This window comes from Acanthochromis polyacanthus, chromosome 20 (genome assembly GCF_021347895.1).
Source record: "Acanthochromis polyacanthus isolate Apoly-LR-REF ecotype Palm Island chromosome 20, KAUST_Apoly_ChrSc, whole genome shotgun sequence".
NCBI lineage: Eukaryota > Metazoa > Chordata > Actinopteri > Pomacentridae > Acanthochromis > Acanthochromis polyacanthus.
Window position 1 is genome coordinate 8,345,495 of NC_067132.1, and position 5,000 is coordinate 8,350,494.

The 5,000-nt window shown below is 49.6% G+C and overlaps 4 non-coding genes across 4 annotated transcripts; all 4 read right to left on the reverse strand.

Moving 5' to 3' along the window:
* Positions 1–377: 377 nt before the first annotated feature.
* On the reverse strand, positions 378–449 carry trnag-ucc (transfer RNA glycine (anticodon UCC)). The gene has a single exon. It is a non-coding gene; the product is annotated as a tRNA-Gly (tRNA).
* Positions 450–1,698: 1,249 nt separating this feature from the next.
* On the reverse strand, positions 1,699–1,770 carry trnag-ucc (transfer RNA glycine (anticodon UCC)). Its single transcript has one exon. It is a non-coding gene; the product is annotated as a tRNA-Gly (tRNA).
* Positions 1,771–2,991: 1,221 nt separating this feature from the next.
* trnag-ucc (transfer RNA glycine (anticodon UCC)) lies at positions 2,992–3,063 on the reverse strand. The gene has a single exon. It is a non-coding gene; the product is annotated as a tRNA-Gly (tRNA).
* Positions 3,064–4,291: 1,228 nt separating this feature from the next.
* Positions 4,292–4,363, reverse strand: trnag-ucc (transfer RNA glycine (anticodon UCC)). The gene has a single exon. It is a non-coding gene; the product is annotated as a tRNA-Gly (tRNA).
* Positions 4,364–5,000: the final 637 nt, after the last annotated feature.

Sequence of the window (5,000 nt, forward strand, 5' to 3'; positions counted from 1 at the left end):
AAAATCCCTTCCAAACAGTTAATCCTGGCAATCTGTGAAATTAGAAGAGATGATGATGTTTAACTGAGGATCTTATTATAAGCACGTCTGAATATCCTGATTTGGCTGTCATGTAAGTTCTGCAAAGTCATTCACCTTCTATATACAGGATGTGAGTGTTGGTTTCAATTGTTATATTTTTCCTTCTACAGTGCATGTTTGAGGCCCCAGCTTCAGACTATGACATGTCCATCAGTTTCTTTCTGCAAGACACGAAGCTCAATCTTCAGACTGAGAAAAAGAAAATGATGCTGTTTAGATTTTGTTACAGAGGGTTCAGCAATATCAAATAAAGCACCACAGGCGCTAAGCACACAACGCTTCAAGATCAGCATGCATGCGATGGCCAGGAATCGAACCCGGGTCAACTGCTTGGAAGGCAGCTATGCTCACCACTATACCACCATCGCTACGGAGAAGGCCCTTTGTGTGCTGTCAGGAGTTCAGAGGGAAAAGAGAGGGAAGTACAGAGAAAAGGGAGGAAATGAACATCAGCCTGAAACCCTGATCTGGAAGTTCTGGCAAACCGTTCGACGCCTCAGGAAGGGGAGGCAGGGCTTTGCTCGGACTGTGTACAGTCGGGGTGGAAAACTGTTGACCCGTACTGGGGATATCGTCGAGCGGTGGAAAGAGCACTTCAAGGAACTCCTGAACCCGGTAAACACGTCCTCTATGGAGGAGGCAGAGCCTGAAGACTCGGGGGGATCTTCGTCCATATCCGTGGCAGAGGTCGCCGAGGTAGTTAAGAAGCTCCTCGGTGGCAAGGCGCCAGGTGTGGACGAGATTCGCCCTGAGATGCCGAAGGCTCTGGACATTGTCGGACTGTCTTGGTTGACACGTCTATACAATGTCGCGTGGGCATCGGGTACAGTACCTGTGGAGTGGCAGACCGGGGTGGTGGTCCCTATTTTCAAAAAGGGGGACCAGAGAGTGTGTGCCAACTACGGGGGTATCACACGTCTCAGCATCCCCGGGAAAGTTTACTCTCGGGTGCTGTAAGGAAGGCTCCGACCGATAGTCTAACCTCGGATTCAGGAGGAGCAATGCGGATTCCGTCCCGGAATGGATGGATGGATGGATGGATGGATGGATGGATGGATGGATGGATGGATGGATGGATGGATGGATGGATGGATGGAGAACAGAAATTAGTACCACAGGAGTTGCCGTGGCCGAGTGGTTAAGGTGGTGGACTAGAAATTCACTGGGGTCTCCCCATGCACGGTTGAATCCTGTTGACAATGTTGAAATGTTTTCTGCTGTGGCAGAAAGACATTGGTTGAAAATCCCTTCCAAACAGTTAATCCTGGCAATCTGTGAAATTAGAAGAGATGATGATGTTTAACTGAGGATCTTATTATAAGCACGTCTGAATATCCTGATTTGGCTGTCATGTAAGTTCTGCAAAGTCATTCACCTTCTATATACAGGATGTGAGTGTTGGTTTCAATTGTTATATTTTTCCTTCTACAGTGCATGTTTGAGGCCCCAGCTTCAGACTATGACATGTCCATCAGTTTCTTTCTGCAAGACACGAAGCTCAATCTTCAGACTGAGAAAAAGAAAATGATGCTGTTTAGATTTTGTTACAGAGGGTTCAGCAATATCAAATAGAGCACCACAGGCGCTAAGCACACAACGCTTCAAGATCAGCATGCATGCGATGGCCAGGAATCGAACCCGGGTCAACTGCTTGGAAGGCAGCTATGCTCACCACTATACCACCATCGCTACGGAGAAGGCCCTTTGTGTGCTGTCAGGAGTTCACAGGGAAAAGAGAGGGAAGTACAGAGAAAAGGGAGGAAATGAACATCAGCCTGAAACCCTGATCTGGAAGTTCTGGCAAACCGTTCGACGCCTCAGGAAGGGGAGGCAGGGCTTTGCTCGGACTGTGTACAGTCGGGGTGGAAAACTGTTGACCCGTACTGGGGATATCGTCGAGCGGTGGAAAGAGCACTTCAAGGAACTCCTGAACCCGGTAAACACGTCCTCTATGGAGGAGGCAGAGCCTGAAGACTCGGGGGGATCTTCGTCCATATCCGTGGCAGAGGTCGCCGAGGTAGTTAAGAAGCTCCTCGGTGGCAAGGCGCCAGGTGTGGACGAGATTCGCCCTGAGATGCCGAAGGCTCTGGACATTGTCGGACTGTCTTGGTTGACACGTCTATACAATGTCGCGTGGGCATCGGGTACAGTACCTGTGGAGTGGCAGACCGGGGTGGTGGTCCCTATTTTCAAAAAGGGGGACCAGAGAGTGTGTGCCAACTACGGGGGTATCACACGTCTCAGCATCCCCGGGAAAGTTTACTCTCGGGTGCTGTAAGGAAGGCTCCGACCGATAGTCTAACCTCGGATTCAGGAGGAGCAATGCGGAATCCGTCCCGGAATGGATGGATGGATGGATGGATGGATGGATGGATGGATGGATGGATGGAGAACAGAAATTAGTACCACAGGAGTTGCCGTGGCCGAGTGGTTAAGGTGGTGGACTAGAAATTCACTGGGGTCTCCCCATGCACGGTTGAATCCTGTTGACAATGTTGAAATGTTTTCTGCTGTGGCAGAAAGACATTGGTTGAAAATCCCTTCCAAACAGTTAATCCTGGCAATCTGTGAAATTAGAAGAGATGATGATGTTTAACTGAGGATCTTATTATAAGCACGTCTGAATATCCTGATTTGGCTGTCATGTAAGTTCTGCAAAGTCATTCACCTTCTATATACAGGATGTGAGTGTTGGTTTCAATTGTTATATTTTTCCTTCTACAGTGCATGTTTGAGGCCCCAGCTTCAGACTATGACATGTCCATCAGTTTCTTTCTGCAAGACACGAAGCTCAATCTTCAGACTGAGAAAAAGAAAATGATGCTGTTCAGATTTTGTTACAGAGGGTTCAGCAATATCAAATAAAGCACCACAGGCGCTAAGCACACAACACTTCCAGATCAGCACACATGCAATGGCCAGGAATCGAACCTGGGTCAACTGCTTGGAAGGCAGCTATGCTCACCACTATACCACCATCGCTATGGAAAAGGCCATTTGTGTGCTGTCAGGAGTTCAGAGGGAAAAGAGAGGGGAGTACGGAAAAAGGGAGGAAATGAACATCAGTCTGAAACCCTGATCTGGAAGTTCTGGCCAACTGTTCGATGCTTGAGGAAGGGGGGGCAGGGCTTTGCTCAGGCTTTGTACAGTCAGGGTGGAGAACTGTTGACCCGTACCGGGGATATCGTCGAGCGGTGGAAAGAGCACTTCGAGGAACTCCTGAACCCGGTAAACACGTCCTCTATGGAGGAGGCAGAGCCTGAAGACTCGGGGGGATCTTCGTCCATATCCGTGGCAGAGGTCGCCGAGGTAGTTAAAAAGCTCCTTGGTGGCAAGGCGCCAGGTGTGGACGAGATTCGCCCTGAGATGCTGAAGGTTCTGGACATTGTCGGACTGTCTTGGTTGACACGTCTATACAGTGTCGCGTGGGCATCGGGTACAGTACCTGTGGAGTGGCAGACCGGGGTGGTGGTCTCTATTTTCAAAAAGGGGGACCGGAGAGTGTGTGGCAACTACCGGGGTATCACACTTCTCAGCCTCCCCGGGAAAGTTTACTCACGGGTGCTGGAAGGGAAGCTCCGACCGATAGTGGAACCTCGGATTCAGGAGGAGCAACGCGGATTCCGTTCCGGAATGAATGAATGGATGGATGGATGGATGGATGGATGGATGGATGGATGGATGGATGGAGAACAGAAATTAGTACCACAGGAGTTGCCGTGGCCGAGTGGTTAAGGTGATGGACTAGAAATTCACTGGGGTCTCCCCATGCACGGTTGAATCCTGTTGACAATGTTGAAATGTTTTCTGCTGTGGCAGAAAGACATTGGTTGAAAATCCCTTCCAAACAGTTAATCCTGGCAATCTGTGAAATTAGAAGAGATGATGATGTTTAACTGAGGATCTTATTATAAGCACGTCTGAATATCCTGATTTGGCTGTCATGTAAGTTCTGCAAAGTCATTCACCTTCTATATACAGGATGTGAGTGTTGGTTTCAATTGTTATATTTTTCCTTCTACAGTGCATGTTTGAGGCCCCAGCTTCAGACTATGACATGTCCATCAGTTTCTTTCTGCAAGACACGAAGCTCAATCTTCAGACTGAGAAAAAGAAAATGATGCTGTTCAGATTTTGTTACAGAGGGTTCAGCAATATCAAATAAAGCACCACAGGCGCTAAGCACACAACGCTTCAAGATCAGCACACATGCGATGGCCAGGAATCGAACCTGGGTCAACTGCTTGGAAGGCAGCTATGCTCACCGCTATACCACCATCGCTACGGAAAAGGTCATTTGTGTGCTGTCAGGAGTTCAGAGGGAAAAGAGAGGGGAGTACGGAGAAAAGGGAGGAAATGAACATCAGTCTGAAACCTTGATCTGGAAGTTCTGGCCAACTGTTCGATGCTTGAGGAAGGGGGGGGCAGGGCTTTGCTCAGTCAGGGTGGAGAACTGTTGACCCGTACCGGGGATATCGTCGAGTGGTGGAAAGAGCACTTCGAGGAACTCTTGAACCCGGTAAACACGTCCTCTATGGAGGAGGCAGAGCCTGAAGACTCGGGGGGATCTTCGTCCATATCCGTGGCAGAGGTCGCCGAGGTAGTTAAAAAGCTCCTTGGTGGCAAGGCGCCAGGTGTGGACGAGATTCGCCCTGAGATGCTGAAGGTTCTGGACATTGTCGGACTGTCTTGGTTGACACGTCTATACAGTGTCGCGTGGGCATCAGGTACAGTACCTGTGGAGTGGCAGACCGGGGTGGTGGTCCCTATTTTCAAAAAGGGGGACCGGAGAGTGTGTGGCAACTACCGGGGTATCACACTTCTCAGCCTCCCCGGGAAAGTTTACTCACGGGTGCTGGAAGGGAAGCTCCGACCGATAGTGGAACCTCGGATTCAGGAGGAGCAACGCGGATTCCGTT